The sequence below is a fragment of the Ceratotherium simum genome, chromosome 29 (genome assembly GCF_057802395.1).
Source record: "Ceratotherium simum simum isolate JZ-2026a chromosome 29, ASM5780239v1, whole genome shotgun sequence".
Lineage (NCBI taxonomy): Eukaryota > Metazoa > Chordata > Mammalia > Perissodactyla > Rhinocerotidae > Ceratotherium > Ceratotherium simum.
Window position 1 is genome coordinate 13,096,044 of NC_141928.1, and position 14,384 is coordinate 13,110,427.

General features: G+C 39.9%; 1 pseudogene; it reads right to left on the reverse strand.

The window, feature by feature from the left end:
* Window positions 1–4,054: 4,054 nt before the first annotated feature.
* LOC101400330 (olfactory receptor 1L4-like) lies at window positions 4,055–11,796 on the reverse strand (annotated as a pseudogene).
* Between the last annotated feature and the right edge of the window lie 2,588 nt (window positions 11,797–14,384).

Below are 14,384 nucleotides of genomic sequence, written 5' to 3' on the forward strand. Positions count from 1 at the left end.
ATCTTCCTCTGTTTTGTATGTGGGTCACTGCCACAGCATGGCTATGAGTGGTAATAGGTCCATGCCTGGGATCTGAACCCACAAACCCAGGCTGCTGAAGCAGAGTGCGTGGAACTTAACTACTATGCCATGGGCCCGGTCCCCCTCATCATATATTGTTAATAATGCCTTTGTTGAAAATTAGTTAATGGTATGTACTCGGTTTTATTTCTATGATCTCTATCATATTCCACTGGTCTTTATGCCAGTAGCATACTGTTTTGATCACTACAGCTTCATAATATATTTAGAAATCATGAGTGTGAAACCTCCTTTAGTCTCAGGATTTTTTTTGCTATTTGGAGTCTTTTGTAGTTCCATATGATTTTTAAGATTTAAAAAAATCTACTTCTGTAAAAAATGTCATTGGGATTTTAGGATTTTGATAGGGATTGCATTGAATCTGTAGACCACTTTGTGTAGTATGGACATTTTAACAATACTTAATCTTCCAGTCCATGAACAGATGATGTCTTTCCATTTATTTGGGTCTTCTTTAATTTCTTTTACCAAATGTTTTTGTTTTCAATTTGTAAGTTTTTCACTTCTTGGTTAAGTTTATTCCTAAGTAATTTATTCTTTTTGATGCTACTGATGGGGTTGTTTTCTTAATTTCCTTTTCAGATTGTTCTTGTTAATGTATAGAGTAACAACTGGTTCCTTAACCCACTCCAATCTGGCTCCTTTTTCATTTCTCTATTGCAACTTCATTACCAATGTCACCAATGATCTTCATGTCACTAAAGCCAAAGTACAATCTTCCAAGTTTGTTTTGCTTAAACTCTCATCATATATATATTATTTTTGTGAAGAAGATTAGCCCTGAGCTAACATCCGGTGCCAATTCTCCTCTTTTTGCTGAGGAAGATTGGCCCTGGGCTAACATCCGTGCCCATCTTCCTCTACTTTATATGGGATGCTGCCACAGCATGGCTCGACAAGCGGTGGGTCAGTGCACACCTGGGATCCAAACATGTGAACCCCAGGCTGCCGAAGTGGAGCTATGCAAACCTAACCGGGCTGGCCCATCCCATCATATTTTGATGCTGATTATTAGCTGTTGCCGCTTGAAACTTCTTCTATTCCTGGCTTATATGACCACTCCTTTTCAGTCCTCTTTGCTAATACCTTCTCTATCAGAATTTTCAATGTCAGAAATACTCAGCACTCTTCTCTAGGCCTTCCTCATGTTTCACATTCCTCCTGTTTACGTCACTCACTTTAATAAACAGGAAAAATATGTTCAAGGAACTAAATTTTTCTTAGTTCAGTATTGAGCAAAATCTCCAATATTTATTAATATTTAATGAGCTTGCAGTGGAAGGACCCATACATTTCCGTTTACAATTTTCTCATTGAAGGACATGCCTATAGCATTATTCCACTATTATATTCAACCAATTCCCAGGTATTTTTATGATGGGAGGAGGAGCTGTCAAGGAGTTTCCTGGTCTACTCTCAAGGACCATAGAGAGCATTTCACCCAACGTGGCAAGGTGTTCAGAAGGTTTGCTTAGACCTTTCCTCTGATTATATCTACTTTCAGAAGGGATTTATCTTATTCTTATCAATGCTTATTAGCAATTTCCCAAGTTAAATTCTGGGCTCCCTTGTTTGGACAGCAAAACTTTTATTTATAGTCCCTAGATACTAGCTGCCAACATCAGCTCACTCTTTCTGATTTGTGATAGGATATCTTGTGGGAATTGCCTCATATTCTGACAGTAACAACACTTAGCTCTGACTAAGAAGGGTAGAGCTAACCTGCGGTCCAGATTGGTAACTCTTTCACCCCAACATGCTATCTCATAGTCACTTAGTATCTAGAATTCTCTTTAGTTTGAACTTTTAGAATATCTGTAGGCTCTTATATAAAAGATATTGATTTCTTAGTGAGTATGTGTTGTTTAGAAAAAGGGGTCTGGGACTGATGGCAGAGTGAGGTCTGACCTACAACAATATGTTAGGTTTCCTGGGACCAAGGACTTAATTAGCTTTATAAGTTACTGGAAATTGTGATTAATGAATTTATTTATTTACTATCTGCCAGCATTCTTCACATTCTTAAGTGGTATATTGTACTTGGTTGAGCGTTAGAAAACTACGGCACATCAATGGAGGAAGCGGACAGGGTCCAGATCTTCTAGGCCCACATCTCCAAAGCTGAGAGATTAGTGAGGGAGAGTGGTGAAAGCCGGGTATGCCTGCACTAATATGAAGTCTACCGCAAATGGAGTTTGTTTCCTGGATTGCTGCTTGCTTCCTGATAATTGGAAGTGGCCATAGTGACAGTAATGGTAGGAATCTTGCTGCTGGGACTTCATGTTCGTGTGTTCCATTAGGCCATTGTACATTTCTCGTCATATATTTAAGGCCAGAAGACTTGTATTCAACTTCAGGTACTGCCATTGACAAGCTTCTGATTTTTAAAAGCTGTGGTTGTAAAAATGTGATGAAATAATTGAAGCAAAAGGATTCCAGAGAAAGTATATATCTTACATTACTATTGTTATTGACAATTACATAATCAGAGAAGGATTGATTAAGCCACAAATTCACACATGTATTCGTATATTATTAGAGTTGTGTAGTAGTCATTAATGCAGTTCACCAAATACTTCTGGCTCTCCATTATACAGAAATGTCATTGAATTGTGCCTGTTGTCTCTCTTGTGTTTGGTGGGGTCACGACATTAGTTGTGGACAATGAGTTGTGGTCAGAAGTGGCATGAGTCACTGCTGGATCAGAGTATTTAACTGCCAGTGCAAAATCTGCAAGAGTCTTTCTCAGCTTCTGGCAGAGTGATGGTTAATGTTAACAATGGTGACTGCTCCATCAGCTTTGCTCCCTGAGTGTTTAAAAAGAGCAGCACTCTATACTTTTCTTTAGTGGACATGCAGTGTGAATAAGAAAAAAAACCTTTGGTTTTAACGTCTAAAGATTTTGAGAATGTTTGTTCTGCAGCATAACCTATCTTATCCTGACTGATACACATTGCCTTTTCCAGGATATAAAGGGCATTTCCATGAGGTTTGTGGTCATGTGGCAAAGGAATAATTAAAAGGGAAGGGAAAAAGAGTCAAGTATTGAGAATTCACAATGTGATGACACTTTAGTGTTGGTGGGGGTGTTAATCAGCTTTGTGAATTCTTCTATCTTTCCGGCCTTATTCTCCCTGCTGTAAAATTGACCAAGCCTCAGAGGCTTTTCACTGTTTCTCCAACACACTCCAGTGTTTATTGCCTCTACCTGCTTGGGTGGTTTCCACTATTTGAAATGTTCTGCCCATGTCCTTGTCTTTTTAACTTGCTGTAAAAATTCAACCTATCCTTAAGGATGACCTTTCATCATAACTCCAAGAAGTCTTTCCCAGTTCGCTATGAAATCCATGTAACATCTTTTTCTAAAAACTCATAGGACTTTATATTTCCTTGAGTACTAGCTGATGTCAAGCTTGTGGGAGAGTTGTTTGGAAATACTTTATTCCATTATATGAGTGGAAGAGACTGTTTTCTTGAAATCTGGATTCCTAGAAAATGTGGCCTGGAATTGAACACGTATTTGATCAAGGTCATTGATAGAAACCAAGTATTCTAACTTCCAGGTCAGTGATCTTACTGCTGTTCAACAACACCTCTCATGACCTCGTTGGGTGCCATGTGAAAAATTGGTAGGAAGAGGGCACTGGTCCCGTGGCGCAGTGCTTAATTCCAGCACACTACACTGTGGTGGCTAGTGTTTGTGGGTTTGGATTCCAGGCACAGACCTACACCACTGGTCAAGCCATGATGTGGCAGTGACCACATACAAAAAAAAAAAAAATAGAGGAATATTGGCACAGATGTTAGCTCAGGGATAATCTTCCTCAAGCAAAAAAGAGGAAGATTGGCAACAGATGTTAGCTCAGAGTGAATCTTCCTCACCAAAAAAAAAAAAAAAAAGAGTAGTAAGGAAGGTAACCTGATCATCTTTCAGCTCATCTCACAATTATTAGATTCTATGTTAGTATTCCAGCTATGAGTAAATTCTGAACCTTAATTTTCTCAAACCTGTCTTCATATCTTTGTTCCTCAGGCTGTAGATGAAAGGGTTCAGCATAGGTGTCACTATTGTGTACATAAGTGTTGCAACCCAGTCCTTCACCACTGAGTACATGGACAGGGGTCTGAAATACACATAGATGGCACTACCATAAAACAAGATCACTACAGTCAGGTGGGAGCCACAAGTAGAGAAGGCTTTCCACTTCCCGGCTGCAGAGGGGATTCTGAGCACAGTAATGGTGATTCTCAGGTAGGAGAAGAGGATGCATAGGAAGGGGGTCACAATGACAGCCAGGGCCTCCGTCATGACCACCATCTGGTTGGAGGAAGTGTCAGAGCAGGATAGCTTTAGCACAGGCTGAGTCTCACAAAAAAAGTGTTTAATGGCATGGGAGGCACAGAAAGACAGGCGGGACACGAGTAGCACATGAAGCATGGAGTGCAGGTGGGAGATGGTGCAAGAACCCAGCAACATGAGGAGGCAACGCCGTGGGTTCATAACCACCTCATAATGTAAGGGGTTGCAAATGGCTATCAGCCGGTCTATGGCCATAGAGGCCAGCAGGTAGCTGTCAGTGTTCCCAAAGGCCATGGAGAAGTACATCTGAATGAGGCAGCCCATGTAGGAGATAGAATTTGTCTTTGATAGGAAGTTCGCCAGCATCTTGGGCACAATGACTGTTGTGAAGCAGATATCCATGAAGGACAGGTTGCTGAGAAAGAAGTACATAGGGGTGTGGAGCCGGGAGTCAGAGTGGATGGCCAGGATGATGAGTACATTCCCCACCGCGGTGATAAGGTACCTGATGAGGAAGATGGCAAAGAGGGGCTTCTGTAGCTGAGGGTTGGAAGAGAGGCCCAGGAGGATAAAGCCCGATGTGCTGCTGCTGTAGTTCTTTATCTCCACGTCTCTGACTTCCTGGGCAGGGTTTGGAGAAGCAGTGGTATAGATGTGACAGGAAATTTCATCAAGACAATTTCTTTCCCAACCTCCAGCCTATGAAAAAGTCCACTACTATTTATTAGATTAAAGAATATTTACTTTAATTACATGACTGTAATTAATACAGTCATGTGTCCCTTAACGATGGGGATATGTTCCGAGAAATGCTTTGTTGGGCGATTTCATCATTGTGTGAACATCGTAGAGTGTACTTACACAAACCTAGGGAGTATAGCCTACTACAACCTGTGCTATATGGCACTAATCTTATGGGACCACTTTCATATATGTCGTCCATCATTGACTGAAATGTCATTATGTGGTAGTGACTGTACAGAGAAACAGGGAATAATTTCCACCAAGGGGAAAATTTAAAAATTCCAGGCTACTTCTTGAATGAGAAACTAAAGTTTCTTACATGTTCTTAGGAACTTGTATGTAGCCTAATTTTTCTGGCTTCTTCTTAATTCTCTTTCTAAAGATTCTTCTTCGGTTGTTTCTTGACTAAATTCTTAGCCTATTTTATTTCTTCTTTCAGGGGAAGAGGCTGTTCAGTGCCACCTTGAATAAGGATGCTTTCATACAAGGGGTCCCAATGAATGAGGTTCTCTTCTACTCATAGGTGCAGAGGTGGTGGTGGTGGTAGTGGGGATAGAAGAAAAGGGAGCAACAGATTTAATCAACCATCTATGGTACCCACAGAATTAAGATGAGACTTTGTTAAATCTTCAGAGCAAAACATGCTTAATGTTTATTTGAGCATTTCTGTTTGGCTAACATGATCTAGACACTTAAATCAGAAGTTTTAGGTTCAGAGGTGCCACTCAAACTAGGAATATTATCAAGAATATCCTATGTTACTGAGATTCTTCCTCACTCCCTCCCTCCCTCCCTTCCTTCCTTCCATTTTTTGTGAGGAAGATCAGCCCTAAGCTAACATCCGACGCCAATCCTCCTCTTATTGCCGAGAAAGATTGGCCCTGGGCTAACATCTATGCCCATCTTACTCTACTTTATGTGGGATGCCACCACAGCATTGCTTGACAAGTGGTGCATTGGTGAGCTCCCAGGATCCTAACTGGAGAACCCTGGGCCGCTGCAGCAGAGCATGCACACCCAACCGCTACGCCACTGGGCCGGCCCCAGATTAATTCTTTAAGTGTATTACTTTTTTTAATTAAAAGACTATGAAGTCCTTATTCTAAACATGCATATATCAGGAATGTTGGACAATGTTATGTGTCAATTATATCTCAATAAAGCTGCAAAAAGTCAATTCCTCTCAAATTAATAAAATTCAATGCACCTAAATAACATCCCAAGGGAATTTTTAGTGGGACTTGAGAATGTCATTCTAAAATTCATCTAGAGAGTAAATGTCTAAAGAAAGACAGGATAATTTTAAAAAAATTAGTGACAGAGAACTTTTCTAACGCACAATAATAGCACATAATGATGACAAACCATAAGATAATGGTACACACAGAGAAAAACAAATCCAGGGCCCATCATAAAGTATTCTGTACACCTATATTGATACATATATATAGGTTTTTATCTATATGGAACTTGGGTATAATAAATTTTTATTTCATAGATATTGAGAAAGGATGCACTATAAATAGGTGATATTTATTACAATTGGCTGAACAATTGGAAAAAGTAAGGCTAGATTTCTGTCCAACCCACACAGAGAAATAAAACCCATTTGAATGAACAATCTAAAAGTAAAAAATCCACACCAGAAAATAAGCATTAGCCAAAATAAAGGAGTATATTGTTATGGTCTGAAGATGAGGATGCTATTTCAAGAAAGAAATAAAACGTAGAGGCAAGAATGACAAAATACTGTTCTCAAAAATGTGAAAATGACACCAGAAGAGACCATAAGCAAGGCTAAAATATAAACTATTGAGTCAAAGAAAATATCTGCAACACATTTACCAAAGAAAGCTTACGAGAAAATGTTTAACCTCCTTGGTAATCAGAAAATATAAATTAGAGTGAAATAGAGTTTACACCCGTGAGATTGTCAACAATATTTTTTCCGACAATATCCAAAACGAAAAGGACCCTTATACTTACTGGTAGCGAGAGGGTAGTTGTATAAGATTTCTGGTAGTTTCTATCAGAATTGAAAATCTGCATCTCTTTATGCAATAATTCTGCTTATAGAAATCTATCCCTTAAAAATAGTCATGTATGTGTAGAAGAAAGATATGTATACACATTTTTATCATAGCATTGCTTATAACACCAAACAAAACAACACAAACCAACCAACCAACCAACAAAACAACTCACAGAGGAAACAACCTTAATATCTACAAATAGTTGAATTATTAAAACAATTTATAATGTATTCTCATTACTCAGTATCATGCAGTCTCTAAAGAAATAAGATGGCTAACGTCAGCTAACATTTATTAGCACTCAATATATGTCACACACTGAGCTAAGCGCTTTGCATGTATTTTATCATTTTATTTTCTCAAAATCTTAAGAGATAGGTACTATTAGTATCTCCATAGGTACTATTAGTATCTCTATTTTGCAGATAAAAAATCAAATTTAGCAAAGTTAAGTAACCAAGCAGGTCCCACAGTTAGTAAGTGGCAGAGTTGGGATTTGAATTCAGGCATCTGATGGCAGAACGGAAGCTATTCATTGCTAAACTATGTTATCACTGTGACACTACTGTCTGTGATATTTTGTTAAGTGATAAAAGCAAGTTGCCGAACAATGCATATAGAATAATCCTATTTTTTTGAAGAGAATATGTCCTTTATATTTGTGTTTGGTGTGTGTGTGTGTTTCGTGTGTCTAGTTGCCTTTTGAAGCGATATTGGAGGGATGGAGTGAGGAGTTCCTTCCGTATTTAACTTTATATTATGTTGTTTGCATTTCACACTAAGAGACACGTTTCTTCGTGTTAATTTTATAATTAAAAAGTGAAAATTCCCTATATTTCCACTTCTCAGAGAGCTAGAGTTGTGTGCATATTGTAAAGTTTTTTTCTCTGCATAAATCTATATACATATTATATCCAGGAATGGGGTTCATGTATCCATAATGCTTTTTCTCTCCTGTGGGCAGTGTTACAATGGATATTTTGTACAGTAGTCCCTCCTTCTCCACAGTTTCATTTTCCACTATCAACCACAACCTAAATATGTTAAGTGGGAAATTCCAGAAAGGACAATTCATAAATTTTAAATCGCGCACCGTTTTGAGTAGCGTGATGAAATCTTGCGCTGTCCGGTTGGTTATCAGATCGAATGCTGTGGTATCATAGTGTTCATGCTCAAGTAACCATTGACATCATCTGCGCTTGATATCCAACCATGGACATAGTCGTGGCTCGATGATCCTCCTTCTGACATGTTGTCAGAAGGTCAGTAGTAACCTAGCACTATCTCACAATGCCTACATCATTCGCCTCACTTCATTTCACCACGTAGACATTGTATCATCTCATAGCATCACAAGAAAAAGACAGGTGAGGACAGGCCAGTAAGATATTTTGTGAGAGAGACAGACCACGTTCACATAAATTGTATTACAGTATATTGCTAAGAACGTTGTATTTTATAATTAGTTATTGCTATTGATCTCTTACTGTGCCTAATTTATAAATTAAACTTTATCATAGGTATGTATTGGAAAAAATGTAATATGTATATGGTTTAGTACTATCTGCCATTTCAGGCATCCACTGCAGGTCTTGGAACATATCCCTCTTGGAAAAAGGATAAGACTAGTATATATATATATATATTGCACTCATGAGAGAGTTCCTATGGTACAGAATACATTCTGAGATATTGGATATTGAGTTGGAGTTTATGAACATTGAACGTTTTAATAGATACTCCCAAACTGAGCCAACTACCCTTCACCTCACTCCTGGGCAGTGTATTCATTTGACTCTCTGGACTCTTTCCCCATTGCCTTCACTGTGTCTTTCAGCCTCACTCCTAGGACTTTGTTTTCCCTGGTGGTGAAGGGCTATGTGACCCTCTTTGGGCCTGAACCTGGAATTCTCCAGTCCTATGCGATGTTTCTCAGAGGCAGTGCTCAGCCCCCTTCCCATGCAGCTGAATCTGGTAACATTTTATATTTCCTCATGCCCAGGGCAAGTCATTTCACCTGAGCATACACATCAATAAAATCGGGATGGTTCTACTTTCTTCCTCACCTACTCTTGCATTTGGAGACTCAGATGACAGTCAACATATGCGTATGCCCATGGTTCCATTACCGCATCAAATTGTATGCATTAAATTTGTGCAGTTTTTGAATATCAATTATACCTCAATAAAGCTGTAAAAAATAAAAAGAAGGATTACAAAGCCCAGACTGTTTGCAGACTTAATCTACATAGACAATGATCAAAGGACTCTGACTGTTTGGCTGTCCCTGAATAATTTTCAAAGGTAGATATGAAAAGAATGAAATGATTTTGACTGCAGTTGGTTGAGCAGTCTAATAGGTGAAAATCAATTCCACTTACTTGCAACACCTGTTCGTTGCCCCTAGAGTATAGTTGGAGGAGGTATACACCTGTTATCTGATACCAGAAAATTACATACCTTGCTTATTCTGATATTTTCATGTGAAAATGCAATGTTAGTAGATGAGAGAACTAGAATTCAGATAAGAAGTGCTTCTGCCTCTTCCCCAAATGTTTAGCCTCTTTTTCCCATGGCTGTTGGTTTTGCACGACCTACTCAAGGTGGACAGAGAAAGATGCTTTATCAAGGTTTTTAGATGATTCAGAAGAAGTATGGGGTTTGATTCACAGGCAATTTAAGAGTAAAAATGGTACCACATTTCTTTTCCTTTAAAAGTGAAATTATAATAACTTGATTGGAATATGTGTCTTAATTTTATTATGAATCACATACATTGTTTCACTACCTTCCTATTATTTAAATAAGATAATATATGCACACACATTTTTACATGATATAGCACCATGTAATAGAAAGTTATCATGATTAGTAATGCAACATTTTGCATTGCTGGCAAAAAATTTACAGAGTGAAAGAGTTTGGTACAGCTCTCTAGAGTTGGATATTATTATTGCTCATACAATAAGCTAGAGAAATGACATTAATTTTGAGGCTTGTCATCTGTTAATGCTTGGGAAGGATCATCAGGAACTGGCAGCCTTTCCAAGCCTTTTAGATCACACTATCCTACCTTAAAGAGTATTTACTCCCTTCCTGGATAGACAGGAAATATAGACTATTTCTATACTTCTCCACTTTCTCCATTGGAACTTTCCACTTTGTGGACATTTATCATCTCATGTTGGTTTTCTCTTTGTTGCATCCTCAGGGCTTACGCAGGGCTCTTCTTCTAGTAACCAGCCCACATGAACCCAGGAAGTAAAACATGGAGCACAGAATGCACTTCCTAAACAGGATGTAAAAACGCTGGATGGATAATACTCTGGTGGAAAACTATCCACTGTCCATGCACCTGCTCCCCTGAATGAGCAAGGACAGTTGAGAAAGGATTAAGTTGGAAAAACATTCAGCTACCTTTATTGGACAGGTTCTGTGCTTAGCACTTGTCTCATTTAATCTTCGGAATAGCACTATGATGCTAGTAGGATTATTATCCCCCTTAATAACTAAAGAGACTGAAGTTCAGAGAGTTATTGAGGTGGTAAGTGGTATATCTAAGACTCAAACCCAGGTATGTCTGATTTCAAATTGTGTGTTTTAAACTACTCTGCCACAGTTCTTCCCAGAACCATACACATATGGTCAAGAACTAAGCTGGCGTGTCCTCTGCAGAGAGAAGTACACTTACTGCCAAGTGTCTTAAGCCTCCATGCTGACCCACTTCTTCTAATCCGTCCTTTGGTCCCACACATTAGGATCCTTTCAATTTCCTTCCATCCTACTCCCATTTCGGCCTCCCATTTCAAAAGCCATATGCTCTCCTTTCTTCATTTCCTTCAGAAGGAAAGGTCATAACACACTTTGGAGCCCAGCTCTGTTCAATTCTGAGAAAACAGCAGCTCTCTGCTTTTGCAGCATCAGTAACTGACCTTAGAATCTCTCCTGGGTCCATATTTTTGGAATCCTATCTTCTCCTGTGTACCCTCTTCCCACTTCCAGCAGTAAGACAAACAGGTGTATAGCCCTCTGGAACATATATCTTCTCCTTAGGGATTCTGCAGGGCCTTTTCAGGCCGGGTCCTTCTCTTTTCTGCTGTCTGAAATCTCTCCTTTCTGACTAGTTTTCACTCCTATATCAGATTAGAGCCTTATCTAGCCCTTCCCAGCTGTTAAATTCTATATTCCAAGGCAAGTGTACATTTAACATATGCCCATTGAAATTCTTTTTGTGAATAATTGTCTTCCCTCTCTCTCAGCGTATCTTTACTCTACATCGGATCAACCAAAGGTGCTTAAAGTGGGACATTGCTGAAAATCAATCTCTTGTCTTCTTCTGCTGAGCTGGCAATGCCTCACCCAGATGTCCCCTTTAGAGACACCCACTTCATTGCAGCCCCTTCCTATGTATGTTCTCTGTCCCGGTACTATAATAGCTAGTAATTACATAGTGCTTACACGTGCCAGATACTGCTCTTAGAACTTTACTTACATTAAGTCACTTAATCTTTACAGCACCCCGTTTTCAGATAATGAAAGTGGGGTACCGGGAATTGAAGTGACTTGCCTAAGGCCACACTGCTCGATGGTGGTGGAGTCCAGCGTCAGAATGTGTGCTGTTATCTCCTGTATTATCATAACTTTCTTGTTCACTTCTTTCTTGACTATTGTGATGGAAGAGAGAAGAAGATAAGATCAGGAAGTTGGAGGAAGATCACATGAAGTTGTAGACCCCAGAATCTCTCTTTCCAAAGACTCCTTAGTCTGCCTACCTGTGTGCTTGACAGAGGGGATTCAGGGTCCTGATCAGCCATGGGGGCCTTCCAGGAGGTTATAATCAGCTCAGAATCTCTGAGGAGGGAGGCTGTTTGAAGTGCAGATCTAGCTTCAGAAACATGCTTGTCCTTCTCTCTACCTATAGTGTGAGTTGATGATAGAAAATGAGACCTAAGAGCCTGTCTTCCCCACAAGCCAGAGCCCCGGGAGGATTGGCCCTGTGGTCTTCCCAGGAGAGGAGATCATTATTGATGCCCTCAGAGGGGAACCTAGGCTCCAGAGGTGTAGCCTCTTGTGCCCGAGAAGGAAATTAGGGCCATGCAGCAGCTGGGGTGGAGGTGTGTTCATGCTCATGCATATGAATTATGTACGTGTGTGTGTTCATGCACATATGTGTATTCTCTGAACATGCATGTTCTCCTGTGCATATCTGTGTGTAGGCTCATGTGTGCCTGCCTGGAAGGAGAGGTGTTGGCCTCTAACATCTCTGAGGTCCTATGTCTGCATGCATGACTGTATCTTGGTGCAGGTGTAGTGTTATGGGGAAGGGATTAAGGTACAGGCTGTGGAGCCAGACTGAATAGTTTCCTATGCTGGCTCTGCCTCTTACAAGCTGAGTGAGTGTCTGTTATTATTAACATCTCTGACTCTCATACTTTTTTCTTTGCCCTTGTTAAACATTTTATTGCTTCTATTTCTTAAACCAGACTACTTGTTTTGAATTCCAGTTTCACCAATTACTAAATGAGTGAATTTGGGCAAGACATTTAGCTTCACTAACCCATGTTGTTCTCATATAAATGCCATGCAATCAGAATTTTAGATAGAATTTTTTTCTTTTTTTCCATTTACATATACTTTATTTTTTAGAGCAGATATAGGCTCTCAGTGAAATTGATCAAAAGTTTAGAGTTCTCATATATGCTCTACCCGCATACATGCATAGTGTCCCCCATTATGAATCTCTCCCCAGAGTGGTACATTTGTTATGATTGATGAACCTACATTGACACAAGCCAAAGTCCATGGTTTACATTAGGGTTCACTTTTGCTGTTGTATCTTCCATGGGTTTTCACAAATGTATAATGACTCCACTATAGTATCATACAGAATGGTTTCCCTGCCCTAAATATCCTCCATGTTCTTCCTATTCCTTCCTCCCTTCCCCTTAACCCCCGTAACCACTGATCTTTTTACTGCCTCCATGGTTCTGCCTTTTCTAGAATGTCTTATAGTTGGAATCATGTAGCATGTAGCCTTTTCAGAAAGATTCTTTCATTTAGTAATATGCATGTAAGTTTTCTCTATGTGTTTTCGTGGCTGGATAGCTCATTTCTTTTTAATGCCATGTAATATTCCGTTGTCTGAATGTATCACAGTTTATTTAACCATTCACCTAATAAAAGATGTCTTTTTTTTTAAGTAGCCAGAAATAATTTTATTGTTACACAGGGAATGCAAAAATTTATTCTGCCTCCTGACACAGTCTTCTTTGTTGTGTATGCTGCCTTAGTTTATAAGCACTGCCTCTATCTTCCAGTCTGACCCTCACAGCACCTTTGAGAGGGACCCATGTAGGGGCCTCTCTCACACTTCACATGTGAGGCAGAGTGGTCCTCTGACTTGCCAAGGTCACAATTAGGGTGGGGCTGGAATGGGATCCTGGTCTTACGGTTCCTTATCTTGTTCCTGACTCCTAGGCAGCCTCTGAGTCATAACAGCTATACTACCTTCCTAACAAGGGGCAGGCGTGTTGGGTTAGTGCAGGGCCTGGGGGTGGATGGATTCCATGAGGTGAATCTAAAAACTCCAAGGTTTTCTAGTGGGAAGCTGAAAGCTGACCATGGTAAAAGAGGCTTGGGACCATGTCCCCAGTGTCTTTATGTCTGTGGAACCTGGCTGACTTCACCTTCTTCTTTTGAACTTTCTCCGTCCATGAAGCCCTGGTTATTCCTGCTTCTGTGCAGCAAGCCAGGGTACGTATGATGCAGATCAGTAGGGCCCTAGCTCAGAAGAACTGAATTTCTGGGTACACTGCTAGGAATTCCTTTATTGTATATGTCTGGAATTCCTGATACATCCAGAGAAAACCACTCTCAGAGCACCTCTCCTGTCCAGGGATGCATTGGCTCTGGAGAGCGCAGTACTGTTTGTAGTTATAAGTCCTGCACCAGGTTACAGCCTAACTAGCTATTCAGCTGCTTCCCTGTGAATTTCTGCTGATGGGGCATCTCCTGGAGATTGCTTGGCTGAAGAGATCTTCCGCCTTTGGGGGAAATACATCCATATCCTCATCTCTGGTGTTTGCCTCTTGAAACTTCTATTCTTGGCTTATATGACTACCCTTTCTCAGTCTTTTTGTTAATGCCTTCTCCGTCAGACTCTTCAATGTCATAAACACTCTGCACCCTTCCATAGGTCTACCTCAGCTTTCATGTTTCACAATCTT